Source organism: Acipenser ruthenus, chromosome 16 (assembly GCF_902713425.1).
Source record: "Acipenser ruthenus chromosome 16, fAciRut3.2 maternal haplotype, whole genome shotgun sequence".
In the NCBI taxonomy this organism is placed as follows: domain Eukaryota; kingdom Metazoa; phylum Chordata; class Actinopteri; order Acipenseriformes; family Acipenseridae; genus Acipenser; species Acipenser ruthenus.
In genome coordinates this window covers 299,242-312,284 of record NC_081204.1, presented here as the reverse complement: position 1 = coordinate 312,284, position 13,043 = coordinate 299,242, and the positions used below count along the sequence as shown (strand labels likewise).

The window sequence follows — 13,043 nt, the reverse complement described above, 5'->3', positions numbered from 1 at the left end:
CCAGGCTGCAGATTGAAATCGTCTGTTTTCACAGCACCTTGTAGTTTGAATCTGTTAAAGACACGATAGAAGTGACTCTTTTATTGGATAGTTCCAATTATCTGCATTTTGTACAAATCATTAGTTAATGTACTGGAGGTCATTTGACAGAAGGATAGAGCAGCTCTCTGGCTGGCTCAGTTGGTAGAGCACTGGACTTTGACTTCTAGGATTACTGCTTCAAATCCCACATGAAGCACAAGTGTTAATCCCTTAGTTTTAAAAAAAAATATTGTTTAGTTTAGCTTTTTATCAATAATGTTTGGCTTTGAATCCAGTTCATCACAAACGCAATCGGTTAGTGCGTTCGGCTGTTAACCGAAAGGTTGGTGGTTCAAGCCCACCCAGGGACGGCTTGCATTTTTTTAAATTACATTTTTATTTAAAAAATAACTAAATAAATAAATAACAATAATAATAATAACAAAAAAATCCACTTATACAAGAATTCCGGCATGCATTTACCTAATTAAGTATTATTAAAATGAATGTTTTCTAAATTATTTGTCTACAGTATTGTAATTCATTACTTTAAATGTAAACGAATTCCAAACCAAAACACAAACATACATTAAGACAAGCATTGTGTTTGATCGCATTTAAATACATTGTAAGTTAAAAAACGGTGGCCGACCTACTTTGCCGAAACCCGGGATCGAACCAGGGACCTTTAGATCTTCAGTCTAACGCTCTCCCAACTGAGCTATTTCGGCTCGGTTGAAGCTTACCCTGCATGTGTGTTCCATCGCCGCTATTAGACAATGCGCCAATCCTACCACTGGGCGTCGCTGTTTCTCCGTGAAGCAAATGTCAGGTCACCATGACCCTTGTGATATAGATTCAGCGGAGGGTTAAATAAGCGTGAAACGCCCATTTCACGTTGAAATGTGAAAGCAGTCACCCCGCTGTTTCCTTACGGTCGGGCCAGCGCTGCATACAGGGGCATGATGTCATGATCAGTTCTGAGCACACGTTCAGCAGCAGGAGGTCATGACATTTCAGAACCCATAACAGTGATTTTCTTTTTTTTTCTTTAATTTCTTAACATTTCGGCCACGATAGAAAATGCAATATTTATAACACACACGACCTGCTGGCCAGGCAGCTCAGTTATTAGAGCAGCGGACTCAAAACCTCAGGGCTGTGGGTTCGAGCCCCCTTGATTGTTAATGTGAAATGCATTTCCTGATTGCAGGCAGGTGGTCCAGTGGATTTGTTTGCTTCTCTTGTGTGTGTTACACTTGGTGCACTGAGTTCAATTACTCAATTCTGTACTCTTTCATTTTTAAAGAATGAACCTTATAGACAATGTTACACAACCTCTCACATCAGGCAGATGGATAGTACAGAGGTCTGCTTTACTACCTTTCTGTCTGTGTTACCACTGGGGACCAGAATTCAAACCTAGGCAGAGAAATTCAATGTGATGTTAAATGCCTTGTTTTATTTTCACAGAATCTTTGATGTAATGTTAAAGGTAAACTCAGCAGGGGGTCTGTGCTGCTGGTCTATTTCAGCATCCTTGCAACCCCTCAGCTGCACTCATGAAGAATTCAAATACTGGGGAGCATCTGAGGTGCTTTGAGAGCTTTCTGATTGGATTAGTTGGTGGAGCACTGGCCTCTGATTCTCTTGTCAGCTGATTCAAGTCACACTTGAGTTATGTTTTTTTCCCCTCATTTTCAGAAATATTGTTTCATTTACCTTATAGAGCTGCTGTATAATAGGGTTGGGTTTGATGTGAATCTCATATACCAGGTTAGAGTGCTAGACTGTCACAAGCAGCCCGGTGGTGCAGTGGGCTAGTTCACTAGCTCTGCCTGCCTCTCCCCTTGGAGGTCTGGGTTCAAACCAGCTCACAGGACAGGTGAACTGAGTTTGAAACGAGACCCACAACACAGTGGCACAGCATGACTGGTGTTCTCTGAATAAGAGTCTTAAAAGAAGAATTGATAAATAAACCCCAGCGTTGTGTTTGAAGTCTTGTGTTGTGTGCTTGTTTTGTTTCTCCACAGCGTCTGTTTGTTTGAATCTGTCAGATACAACAGAAGTGACTCTTTTATTGGATATTTTCAAGGCAGGAATCACCTCCATGTTGTACAGATCATTAGCTAAAGTACTGCAGGGAATATGAGAGCAGGCTTGAGGTTTGGGTTGGAATCCATTTCAAGTCGCAAATGAAACGAAGCTGAATCACCTTAGCTCCAGGTCCACACCACACAATGTAATAATGTGTTTCACGCAGGAGAGCCAGTCAGCTGGATAGCTCTGTCAGTAAAGCAGGGGACTGTGATTCCCATGGTAGCGGGTTCAAGTCCTGCATGTATATGCTTCTTCGTTCTCAAATATATTAATTCATTTTGACCTTTTGTGAGCTTGGTTTTAAATCCATTTCAAGTCACAAGTCTCTCTCAAGCTGTTTATGGCTCCCCAGGTCTACATCACAACATGTAATAATGCTTTGACCAGGCCCCTTCATAAGCAGGCTGGATAGCTCAGCTGTAGAGTGTGGGATTCTGTTTCCCAGAATTCTGGATTCAAACACAGCAGGTGTTGATTGCATGTGTATATTCCTCTTTTTCTCTTCAAAAACATTCTCCTTATTGATAAACCAAGTGCCATGAAAGCGGGCAAGGTGGTCCAGTTGTCTGATCTGGTGTCCTCAAATGCAGTAAATGAGACCCAATGTATTTATTGTACACAGAATGGATTGAAGCCGTGCTGTGCAGCTCAGTGTGGTGTTCGGCAGCTCTCTGGCTGGCTCTCTGGGTATATGAATTGAAGCCGTGCTGTGCAGCTCAGTGTGGTGTTCGGCAGCTCTCTGGCTGGCTCGCTCGGTATGGTTTGGATTCAGGCACCCCGTGTGGGCCTTTGAGCACGTCTGGTTATTGTGTGATTCTCAGCACTCTGGCTGACTCAGTATGGTTTTGGACGTGCATTACCTCTTTCCGCCACTGGGTGGAGTCTTGAGCAGACATTCAGCAGTAGTAGGTCATGACATTTCAGAATCCATAACCTCCTACTGCTGCAAGTATAACTAAGTCGTTTTTCATTTATTTCACACTGATTTTATTATTTTGTATTGTTAAATGTTCGAGTTATGGGTTTATTAGTCCAATGTTGATATGCTGCTGCGTTTCAATGTTGTGTTTTGTTTGTTTTTTTAACTTTTTATTTTCAAAATACAAAAAGTGATATTTTCATGAAAAACATTCACGTTTATTAAAAAAAGTTTTAAAAACGCGCCCTCCAGTGGAACGATGAGGTATTGCATGTCAAGGGTAATATATGTGTTATTCTTGGTGTATTTTCTATGGCTTGCAATACCTCATTATTCCACTGGAGGGCAGTGATTTTTTTTTTTTTTTTTTAATTTCTTAACATTTCGGCCACGATAGAAAATGCAATATTTATAACACACACGACCTGCTGGCCAGGCAGCTCAGTTATTAGAGCAGCGGACTCATAACCTCAGAGCTGTGGGTTCGAGCCCCCTTGATTGTTAATGTGAAATGCATTTCCTGATTGCAGGCAGGTGGTCCAGTGGATTTGTTTGCTTCTCTTGTGTGTGTGTTACACTTGGTGCACTGAGTTCAATTACTCAATTCTGTACTCTTTCATTTTTAAAGAATGAACCTTATAGACAATGTTAAACAACCTCTCACCTCAGGCAGATGGATAGTACAGAGGTCTGGTTTATTAAGTCCTGTATCTATGTGACTATTGGTGGACAGAGTTCAAACCTGAGCAGAAAAATTCAATGTGATGTTAAATGCCTTGTTTTATTTTCACAGAATCTTTGATGTAATGTTAAAGGTAAACTCAGCAGGAGGTCTGTGCTGCTGGTCTATTTCAGCATCCTTGCAACCCCTCAGCTGCACTCATGAAGAATTCAAATACTGGGGAGCATCTGAGAGGAGCTTATGTTTTTTTTCCCTTATTTTGAGAAATATTGTTTCATTTACCTTATAGAGCTGCTGTATAATAGGGTTGGGTTTGATGTGAATCTCATATACCAGGTTAGAGTGCTAGACTGTCACAAGCAGCCAGGTGGTGCAGGGGGCTAGTTCACTAGCTCTGTCTGCCTCTCACCTTGGAGGTCTGGGTTCAAACCAGCTCACAGGACAGGTGAACTGAGTTTGAAACCAGACCCACAACACAGTGGCACAGCATGACTGGTGTTCTCTGATTAAGAAACTTAAAAAAAGAATTGATAATAAACCCCAGCGTTGTGTTGTGTGCTTGTTTTGTTTCTCCACAGCGTCTGTTTGTTTGAATCTGTCAGATACAACAGAAGTGACTCTTTTATTGGATATTTTCAAGGCAGGAATCACCTCCATGTTGTACAGATCATTAGGCCAGTTCAAGTCACAAATGACTGCAGCAGTACAGCTGGTAGGATGGCTCAGTTGGTAGAACACAGGGCCCTGATTCCCAGGGTTGGTGGTTCAAACCCCGTGCAACGTGCATGTTTTTCTTGGTTTTTTTTTTCAAGTTGGTTATTTTACCTTGTAGGCAATGTAAATCTAACTTCAAGGACAGCTGCTAGGTGTCGCAGTGGGATTGGTCCCTGTGCTTAAATGCTGTTTACCTTGAGAGACTGGGATCAAATCCAGGCTGCAGATTGAAATCGTCTGTTTTCACAGCACCTTGTAGTTTGAATCTGTTAAAGACACGATAGAAGTGACTCTTTTATTGGATATTTCCAATGATCTGCATTTTGTACAAATCATTAGTTAATGTACTGGAGGTCATTTGACAGCAGGAGAAAGCAGCTCTCTGGCTGGCTCAGTTGGTAGAGCACTGGACTTTGACTTCTAGGATTACTGCTTCAAATCCCACATGAAGCACAAGTGTTAATCCCTTAGTTTAAAAAAAATATTGTTTAGTTTAGCTTTTTATCAATAAGATTTGGCTTTGAATCCAGTTCATCACAAATGCAACGAAGTGGAATCACATTAGCCCCCAGGTCCACACCACACAATGGAATAATGTGTTTCACGCAACAAGAGAGCCAGTCAGCTGGATAGCTCTGTTGGTAGAGCAGGGGACTGTGATTCCCAGGATAGTGGGTTCAAACCCTTGTCAGAAACAGGTGTTTCATTTTCATTTTCAAACACTTTACCCTGTTTGATAGACTTGGGTTTACAGAACAGGACAAGGTGTGTGGTCTAAGTATACAAATAATAATATAAAGAGGATGATATAAGGGCTTCTGTGCAAAGCTAGATTGTCATAAGCAGACAGGTGGTGCAGTGGGCTAGTTCACTAGCATGCTGTGCTGTTCACATTGGGGGACTGGGTTCAAATCCCGGTGAGTTCCTTGTTTGTTTTCAAAGACTTGGTTAATTTCTTATATAAGACAATGAAAAAGCAGACTCCTCCATGGAAGAGAGATGGACTGGGTTCAAATCCAGGCGAGTTCTTTGCTTGTTTCAAAGAATGTGTTAATTGAGCTTATATATAGTGTGAACCAAAGCATTCCTGTGGGAGCTGGTGGCGCAGTGGCTATGCTGATGGCCTTCTCTCCCTGAAGACGGTGGTTCGAATCCTGGTCCCGGAGGCGAGTTCCTGAGGTAAGTAATGCTGTTGGTTGTGAGTCATGGTGGTGGTTGTAAATCTGGGTGTTGACTGTAAGTAATGATGCAGGTTGTAACTAACGATGTTGGTTGTGTCTCCACAGACGGAGGAGGGCCGTGTGCCCTGAAGAGGAGCCGGAAGAGGATGAAGAGGGGGCTTGGGCCCCCGGCCGCGGGGGGAGTGGAAGATGGGGGTGTTGGTACCATGGGGGAAGGAAAAGCAGGAGGTGTAAACATGAGCGAGCGAGCGAGCAGGCAGGGATATTGCTTTTGCCCTGCTATCTGACAGGGCAAAAGCAATGTTAAAGAAGCTCTTATGTCCTGTAATTATCTCTGACAGGCCCTAAAGAAATGCTGGAGAAAATTAAAGGCAACATTCCCTGCCTGCCCCCATGTTTACACCACCTCCTTCTTTTCCTCCTCTCTGGTACCAACACCCCCATCTTCCACTCCCCCCGCGGCCGGGGGCCCAAGCCCCCTCTTCATCCTCTTCCGGCTCCTCTTCAGGGCACACGGCCCTCCTCCGTCTGTGGAGACACAACCAACATCGTTAGTTACAACCTGCATCATTACTTACAGTCAACACCCAGATTTACAACCACCACCATGACTCACAACCAACAGCATTACTTACCTCAGGAACTCACCTCCGGGACCGGGATTCGAACCACCGTCTTCAGGGAGAGAAGGCCATCAGCATAGCCACTGCGCCACCAGCTCCCACAGGAGGGTGTTGATCCACACTATATATAAGCTCAATTAACACATTCTTTGAAACAAGCAAAGAACTCTCCTGGATTTGAACCCAGTCCATCTCTCTTCCATGGAGGAGTCTGCTTTTTCATTGCCTTGTATAAGAAATTAACCAAGTCTTTGAAAACAAAGGAGGTATTCACTGGGATTTGAACCCAGAACCCCAAGGTGAACAGCACAGCATGCTAGTGAACAAGTCCACTGCACCACCTGTCTGCTTGTGACAACCTAGCATTGCACAGAAGCCCTTATATCACCCTCTTTATATTATTATTTCTATACTTAGACCACTGACCCCTTGTCCCGTTATGTAAACACAAGTCTATCAAACAGGGTAAAGTGTTTGAAAATGAAAAAGGAACACATACCCCTGACATGGGTTTGAACCCACTACCCTGGGAATCACAGTCCCCTGCTCTACCAACAGAGCTATCCAGCTGACTGGCTCTCCTGCTGCGTGAAACACATTATTACATTGTGTGGTGTGGACCTGGGGGCTAATGTGATTCCACTTTGTTGCATTTGTGATGAACTGGATTCAAAGCCAAACCTTATTGATAAAAAGCTAAACTAAACAATATTTTTTAAAACTAAGGGATTAACACTTGTGCTTCATGTGGGATTTGAAGCAGTAATCCTAGAAGTCAAAGTCCAGTGCTCTACCAACTGAGCCAGCCAGAGAGCTGCTCTCTCCTGCTGTCAAATGACCTCCAGTACATTAACTAATGATTTGTACAAAATGCAGATCACTCCATTGGAAATATCCAATAAAAGAGTCACTTCTATCATGTCTTTAACAAATTCAAACTACAAGGTGCTGTGAAAACAGAAGATTTCAATCTGCAGTTTGGATTTGATCCCAGTCTTTCAAGGTAAACAGCATTTAAGCACAGGGACCGACCCCACTGCGACACCTAGCAGCTGTCCCTGATGTTAGGTTTACATTGCCTACAAGGTAAATGAACCAACTTGGGAAAAAAAAAAAACATTCTAACCAATAGTCACTGTGGAGAAACAAAACAAGCACACAACACAAGACTTCAAACACAACTCTGGTGTTTATTTAGCAATTCTTTTTTTAAGTCTCTTAATCAGAGAACACCAGTCATGCTGTGCCATTGTGTTGTGGGTCTGGTTTCAAACTCAGTTCACCTGTCCTGTGAGCTGGTTTGAACCCAGACCTCCAAGGTGAGAGGCAGACAGAGCTAGTGAACTAGCCCCCTGCACCACCTGGCTGCTTGTGACAGTCTAGCACTCTAACCTGGTATATGAGATTCACATCAAACCCAACCCTATTATACAGCAGCTCTATAAGGTAAATGAAACAATATTTCTGAAAATGAGGGGAAAAAAACATAACTCAAGTGTGACTTGAATCAGCTGACAAGAGAATCAGAGGCCAGTGCTCCACCAACTAATCCAATCAGAAAGCTCTCAAAGCTTCTCTCAATTCCTCCCCAGTATTTGAATTCTTCATGAGTGCAGCTGAGGGGTTGCAAGGATGCTGAAATAGACCAGCAGCACAGACCTCCTGCTGAGTTCACCTTTAACATTACATCAAAGATTCTGTGAAAATAAAACAAGGCATTTAACATCACATTGAATTTCTCTGCCTAGGTTTGAATTCTGGCCCCCAGTGGTAACACAGACAGAAAGGTAGTAAAGCAGACCTCTGTACTATCCATCTGCCTGATTTGAGAGGTTGTGTAACATTGTCTATAAGGTTCATTCTTTAAAAATGAAAGAGTACAGAATTGAGTAATTGAACTCAGTGCACCAAGTGTAACACACACACAAGAGAAGCAAACAAATCCACTGGACCACCTGCCTGCAATCAGGAAATGCATTTCACATTAACAATCAAGGGGGCTCGAACCCACAGCTCTGAGGTTATGAGTCCGCTGCTCTAATAACTGAGCTGCCTGGCCAGCAGGTCGTGTGTGTTATAAATATTGCATTTTCTATCGTGGCCGAAATGTTAAGAAATTAAAAAAAAAAAAAAAAAATCACTGCCCTCCAGTGGAATAATGAGGTATTGCAAGCCAAAGAAAATACACCAAGAATAACACATATATTACCCTTGACATGCAATACCTCATCGTTCCACTGGAGGGCGCGTTTTTAAAACTTTTTTTAATAAACGTGAATGTTTTTCATGAAAATATCACTTTTTGTATTTTGAAAATAAAAAGTTAAAAAAACAAACAAAACACAACATTGAAACGCAGCAGCATATCAACATTGGACTAATAAACCCATAACTCGAACATTTAATAATACAAAATAATAAAATCTGTGTAAAATGAATGAAAAACGACTTAGTTATACTTGCAGCAGTAGAAGGTTATGGGTTCTGAAATGTCATGACCTCCTGCTGCTGAACGTGTGCTCAGAACTGATCATGACATCATGCCCCTGTATGCAGCGCTGGCCCGACCGTAAGGAAACAGCGGGGTGACTGCTTTCACATTTCAACGTGAAATGGGCGTTTCACGCTTATTTAACCCTCCGCTGAATCTATATCACAAGGGTCATGGTGACCTGACATTTGCTTCACGGAGAAACAGCGACGCCCAGTGGTAGGATTGGCGCATTGTCTAATAGCGGCGATGGAACACACATGCAGGGTAAGCTTCAACCGAGCCGAAATAGCTCAGTTGGGAGAGCGTTAGACTGAAGATCTAAAGGTCCCTGGTTCGATCCCGGGTTTCGGCAAAGTAGGTCGGCCACCGTTTTTTAACTTACAATGTATTTAAATGCGATCAAACACAATGCTTGTCTTAATGTATGTTTGTGTTTTGGTTTGGAATTCGTTTACATTTAAAGTAATGAATTACAATACTGCAGACAAATAATTTAGAAAACATTCATTTTAATAATACTTAATTAGGTAAATGCATGCCGGAATTCTTGTATAAGTGGATTTTTGTGTCATTATTATTATTGTTATTTATTTATTTAGTTATTTTTTAAATAAAAATGTAATTTAAAAAAATGCAAGCCGTCCCTGGGTGGGCTTGAACCACCAACCTTTCGGTTAACAGCCGAACGCGCTAACCGATTGCGCCACAGAGACTGCGACACCAACGGGCGACAGTGAGGGGAAGTGAATCTCGACTAGCGGGCTTCCTGTCCCATCTCTCGTGTGATACCCTGTTCAGCCGCTAGATGGGAGTGTTGTATTAAAAATGATGTTGAAACGCCACAAAACACGAACTATTTTTGAGACAAATGCCTGAAACAAAAATACTACCCAAAGGGAAGCGGGACTGAAATAAAGAGAATTAGATCAATCGCAATAGAAAATGAATAACGAATGACTATATCTCTCTCTCTCTCTCTCTCTCTCTCTCTCTCTCTCTCTCTCTCTCTGTCTGTCTCTCTCTCTCTCTCTCTCCTATGTAATAGTTATGTTTATCGTGTCAGAGTCACATTGCATCTAATAATGATGTCACATCTATAAAGCTCGTTTGAAGTAACCGTCCCGCTCCGTAAACGCAATACTGAAGTTTGAGCATTTCCTGCCATTATCCTCAGCCGAAATATCTCATTTGGAGCGCGTTAGATTGAAGCTCGTAAAGTCTCTGGTTTGATCCCGATGTTATAAATGATAGTGTCTCTGTGAACCACTGTCCTGAGTGGTCGGATTGCATAGGGACGTCACGCCACCTTCCTATTCGCCTTGTACTACAAACAAATAACCTGTTCTAATTCATTCTGTCTGTCTGTCTGTCTGTCTGTCTGTCTGTCTGTCTGTCTGTCTGTCTGTCTGTCTGTTCTCTTGTATTAAGAATTAGCTGATCCAGAGAAGTAACCGATCCTCGGTCTGGTCTCGACAGAAAATGGTGCTGTGCGTTTTTCATATCCAGTGTGTCACTTAAAATGATTCTTTGTGTTAATCATACTGAATCAGGTAAATGCGGGTCATCATTTTCGTAATTGAGTAGAACGTCTATTTCTTAATAAAACTGAAAATAAATCGCGTCCCTGGGTGGGCTTGAACCACCAACCTTTCGGTTAACAGCCGAACGCGCTAACCGATTGCGCCACAGAGACGAACTCAAGCAGAAAACAGAACGAGCAGCGGAAATGTGAAGCGTCACCCGGCAGGCGAATCGCGTCCCCCGGGGAACACAGGCAGTGCGATTGAAGTGGGGGCTGCAGCTTCATTACTGCGCTCTCCTGGGGTCGCGCTTGTTTCTGGTTGTGTTGTTTGTAGATTAGAGAGTCTTTTCAACATTCCGAATCGATCTGAGAGGGAGAGAGAAGAGGGGCAAAGAGAGAGGGAGAGAGAAGAGGGGCAAAGAGAGAGGGAGAGAGAAGAGGGGCAAAGAGAGAGGGAGAGAGGAGGGACAAAGAGAGAGGGAGAGAGAAGAGGGGCAAAGAGAGAGGGATAGAGAAGAGGGGCAAAGAGAGAGGGAGAGAGAAGGAGGGACAAAGAGAGAGGGAGAGAGAAGAGGGGCAAAGAGAGAGGGAGAGAGAAGAGGGGCAAAGAGAGAGGGAGAGAGAAGAGGGGCAAAGAGAGAGGGAGAGAGGAGGAGGGGCAAAGAGAGAGGGAGAGAGGAGGAGGGGCAAAGAGAGAGGGAGAGAGGAGGAGGGGCAAAGAGAGAGGGAGAGAGAAGAGGGGCAAAGAGAGAGGGATAGAGAAGAGGGGCAAAGAGAGAGGGAGAGAGAAGGAGGGGCAAAGAGAGAGGGATAGAGAAGAGGGGCAGAGAGAGAGGAGGGGCAAAGAGAGAGGGAGAGAGGAGGGTCAAAGAGAGAGGGAGAGAGGAGGGGGCAAAGAGAGAGGGATAGAGAAGAGGGGCAAAGAGAGGGAGAGAGGAGGGGGCAAAGAGAGAGGGAGAGAGGAGGGGGCAAAGAGAGAGGGATAGAGAAGAGGGGCAAAGAGAGAGGGAGAGAGGAGGGACAAAGAGAGGGATAGAGGAGGGGGCAAAGAGAGAGAGGAGGGGCAAAGAGAGGGATAGAGGAGGGGGCAAAGAGAGAGAGGAGGGGCAAAGAGAGAGGGAGAGAGGAGGGTCAAAGAGAGAGGGATAGAGAAGAGGGGCAAAGAGAGGGATAAAAAAGGGGGGGACAAAGGAACATAACAGCCCCCTCACTCCTTCTCCCTCTCACGCCTCACACTCATGTTGTTTATTATTCAGGCGCTGATGTAAGCAGTCTCTCTCTCTCTCTCTCCCTCTCTCTCTCTCTCTCCCTCTCTGTTTTTACTTTGCTTTCTGCTGAATCATCTTATCAGACACTTTGAATTCCAGAATTCCCCTCCTCGTCCCCCTCCCAGGAACGACAAAAACAAGAATATGTTTGCTCAGACCAACCCCTTCTGATCAAGTTGAAGTGCACACAGACTGCACTGGGAGAGGCAGGTTGTGTGTGTGTGTTCAGGTGCACACAGACTGCACTGGGAGAGGCAGGCTGTGTGTGTGTGTGTGTGTGTGTGTGTTCAGGTGCACACAGACTGCACTGGGAGAGGCAGGCTGGGGGTGTGTGTGTGTTAATGCACTGGTCAGTGCTCCTGAGTGTTGTTCTGGTTATCTTGTGTCAGGGTGCATTCGTTCTGTTAAACTCATTCGTTTTGGCCGTGGTTTGCACGCTGCGGCTCGCTCTGTTAAACTCATTCGTTTTGGCCGTGGTTTGCACGCTGCGGCTCGCTCTGTTAAACTCATTCGTTTTGGCCGTGGTTTGCACGCTGCGGCTCGCTCCGTTAAACTCATTCGTTTTGGCCGTGGTTTGCACGCTGCGGCTCGCTCTGTTAAACTCATTCGTTTTGGCCGCGGTTTGCACACTGCGGCTCGCTCTGTTAAACTCATTCGTTTTGGCCGTGGTTTGCACGCTGCGGCTCGCTCTGTTAAACTCATTCGTTTTGGCCGTGGTTTGCACGCTGCGGCTCGCTCTGTTAAACTCATTCGTTTTGGCCGTGGTTTGCACGCTGCGGCTCGCTCTGTTAAACTCATTCGTTTTGGCCGTGGTTTGCACGCTGCGGCTCGCTCTGTTAAACTCATTCGTTTTGGCCGTGGTTTGCACGCTGCGGCTTGCTCTGTTAAACTCATTCGTTTTGGCCGTGGTTTGCACGCTGCGGCTCGCTCTGTTAAACTCATTCGTTTTGGCCGTGGTTTGCACGCTGCGGCTCGCTCTGTTAAACTCATTCGTTTTGGCCGTGGTTTGCACGCTGCGGCTCGCTCTGTTAAACTCATTCGTTTTGGCCGTGGTTTGCACGCTGCGGCTCGCTCCGTTAAACTCATTCGTTTTGGCCGTGGTTTGCACGCTGCGGCTCGCTCTGTTAAACTCATTCGTTTTGGCCGCGGTTTGCACACTGCGGCTCGCTCTGTTAAACTCATTCGTTTTGGCCGTGGTTTGCACGCTGCGGCTCGCTCTGTTAAACTCATTCGTTTTGGCCGTGGTTTGCACGCTGCGGCTCGCTCTGTTAAACTCATTCGTTTTGGCCGTGGTTTGCACGCTGCGGCTCGCTCTGTTAAACTCATTCGTTTTGGCCGTGGTTTGCACGCTGCGGCTCGCTCTGTTAAACTCATTCGTTTTGGCCGTGGTTTGCACGCTGCGGCTCGCTCTGTTAAACTCATTCGTTTTGCCCGTGGTTTGCACGCTGCGGCTCGCTCTGTTAAACTCATTCGTTTTGGCCGTGGTTTGCACGCTGCGGCTCGCTCTGTTAAACTCATT

The 13,043-nt window shown here is 44.7% G+C and overlaps 4 non-coding genes across 4 annotated transcripts; 1 reads left to right on the top strand and 3 right to left on the bottom strand.

Moving 5' to 3' along the window:
* Positions 1–679: 679 nt before the first annotated feature.
* trnaf-gaa (transfer RNA phenylalanine (anticodon GAA)) lies at positions 680–752 on the bottom strand. The gene has a single exon. It is a non-coding gene; the product is annotated as a tRNA-Phe (tRNA).
* Positions 753–9,013: 8,261 nt separating this feature from the next.
* On the top strand, positions 9,014–9,086 carry trnaf-gaa (transfer RNA phenylalanine (anticodon GAA)). The gene has a single exon. It is a non-coding gene; the product is annotated as a tRNA-Phe (tRNA).
* A 287-nt stretch (positions 9,087–9,373) lies between these two features.
* Positions 9,374–9,447, bottom strand: trnan-guu (transfer RNA asparagine (anticodon GUU)). The gene has a single exon. It is a non-coding gene; the product is annotated as a tRNA-Asn (tRNA).
* A 906-nt stretch (positions 9,448–10,353) lies between these two features.
* On the bottom strand, positions 10,354–10,427 carry trnan-guu (transfer RNA asparagine (anticodon GUU)). Its single transcript has one exon. It is a non-coding gene; the product is annotated as a tRNA-Asn (tRNA).
* Positions 10,428–13,043: the final 2,616 nt, after the last annotated feature.